General features: G+C 22.6%; 1 protein-coding gene across 6 annotated transcripts in view; it reads right to left on the minus strand.

Annotated features, from left to right (window-relative positions):
- LOC126906738 (maltase 2-like) overlaps positions 1-2,379 on the minus strand; it is a 20,825-nt gene that overhangs the window by 9,983 nt on the left and 8,463 nt on the right. The gene's annotated exons all lie outside the window — the stretch shown is intronic.

Raw genomic sequence — 2,379 nt, forward strand, 5'->3', positions numbered from 1 at the left:
TGCTAACAGCTCTATACATTTTTTTTTTTGGTCAAAAGAATAAAAAATTACATTTTTATAAACAATATCAGATATTGTGTAAGATATTTAAAATGACACAGTAAATATTTCACTGCACTAAAACATTTAAAGAAATTAAAAACGTAAAGAAATATATAATTTCTAGTTGGAAAATTTTCGATATCATGATTTTTTTAAAAGTGCTTTTTACATTTTAATAATATTAAGTCATAAAATTATTACTCTTTGTAACAATAATTTTATTAATTGAAAAAGGAAGTAAAATAGTCACTAATTCTTAAATTAAAAGTGAACTTTTTTATTTTAATGTGAATAAGTAATAAAGTTTAATAATTATAATTTTTTTTATTTCATCTTATTTTTATCCCATAAAATTCATTCATAATTAATGTACTTCTGTTTAATGACTTTATTGTATTAATAATAATATTTATTTTATCTTCTTATAATCATTTGTATTATCTTTTAATAATACTGAGTGGAATTAATTTTTACAAATTCTTTGTAGTTAGTATCTTATTATAGATAGTATTATCTTTCTGTATATTTTTTTATATACCTTGTAAGTAATTAATTTTGAGTATACCTGCTTGCAAATAGAAAATACCATCCATGAAAAATGAGAGAGGCTTTTCAACGGGGTAGTATACCAAAAAGTGAAGTTGACATTTGAGAACCGCTATAGTACCGGGCACAACATAGCCTTACCATAGTACCGAGCTCTATTGTAGTGTAGCTTTCTCAGCTTCCAATGGAAACAGGATAAATATACCAAAAAATGGAACAATCTTGTACAAATCAGGGATCAAATTAAGCCTACCCTTCTAATAACTAAAACTATTCTTACATAATTGTTTAAAAAACTAGCTGAGTTTGTAATAGTAATCATTTGTAACAATAAAATATTGTTGAAGTATACATATGTTATTTAAATATTGTTTTTTTATTTTTATTAATCTTTATAATAACAAACTTCGGCTACAAAGATTATGTGATGTACAATGTACATAATCGTATTGTTATTATTATTAGAATTTTTATTATTAACAATTAACAGATTAGAGTTTTAATAGGTAGTTAATCTTTACTGTAAATTAAAAAAAAAACTCAAATTTACAATACCGTAGATAGTGAACATTTTCGATTATTTTTGCATTAAAAAACTGCTATAGGTTTTTTTTTTATTACTAATCTGAATGAAATTTCAACACAATATATCAGAGATAATTAGTTTTTTTTGTATGATTTTTAAGAAAATTCAATGAAAAACCTAACTATAGGAATAGATTGAATAAGTCTTCAACGGATTAAAAAAAAAATTTTCAACTTAAATTTCGATTAGGTTTTGGGACTCTACATTTTCTAACATAAACTAATATAATGCTCTAGAAACAAACTACAAAATTTTAAAAATATTACCCCAACTATTGTTTCATTGGAAATTGCTCATCAAAGAAAAAATTGTTGCAATTTTTCCAAAAAAAAAAAACTGCTTTAATTTTAATTATTTGAATAATGTCCCAACAAAGTATTTTTTTAACAATCAATCGTAAAATTATAGATTTACAAATTGTTATAAAATTTAACATATTCGCTTGGAAACGTTTTTTATGATAGTTATTTACATCGCCGTCAAATATAATCTATACTTGTCCCAACTACATTAGGTTATTATTTTTTATAGGTCAAGTCTGAGTGATATGCTGAATATTATTTTTACTAAATGGTAATTTAGATAAANAGTGATATGCTGAATATTATTTTTACTAAATGGTAACTTAGATAAATTAAATTTCAATATCGGATTAGGATATTCGATATTGAAGAAATAGATTACTTTATTTTTATTTATGCAAGTTGTTTAACTTAAGTTATTCTAAAAATATTAATAAATTTTGTGTTTCATTAGACGTGTAACACCGCAATCCTTCTCCTGCGTAAGTATAAAAATGTGAAAACTTCCAAAGTACTAATCTTAAAGTTGTTATCAACCATTTATTTTCTTAATAGGATAATTTTTTATGATGTAAGCTTGTAAGCTTAAAGTTGACACCTTATACCTTATAAGGTATAAAGAATGAACCGATTAACCATTAACTAAAGTAAATAAATTTTTTAGATATATTTTAAAAAGTAAACTGTATTAACTTTATTTTGATGTAGATCTAAAGAAGAGAGGGTTTTTAGAATATTACCAAAAATTGAAAAGATAAAAAAATTATGATTATGTTCTTTTCCAGTAATTTAAAATTAACGATAGAACTTTCAAAAAATAATTTAAAGTAAGGTAATTATCTAAAATATTAGACAATTACCTTAATAAAATATTTAAAGTTGATAATTTTGAATGCCTGACAA

The sequence above is a fragment of the Daktulosphaira vitifoliae genome, unplaced genomic scaffold, assembly GCF_025091365.1.
Source record: "Daktulosphaira vitifoliae isolate Bord-2020 unplaced genomic scaffold, ASM2509136v1 Scaffold_5, whole genome shotgun sequence".
In the NCBI taxonomy this organism is placed as follows: Eukaryota; Metazoa; Arthropoda; class Insecta; order Hemiptera; family Phylloxeridae; genus Daktulosphaira; species Daktulosphaira vitifoliae.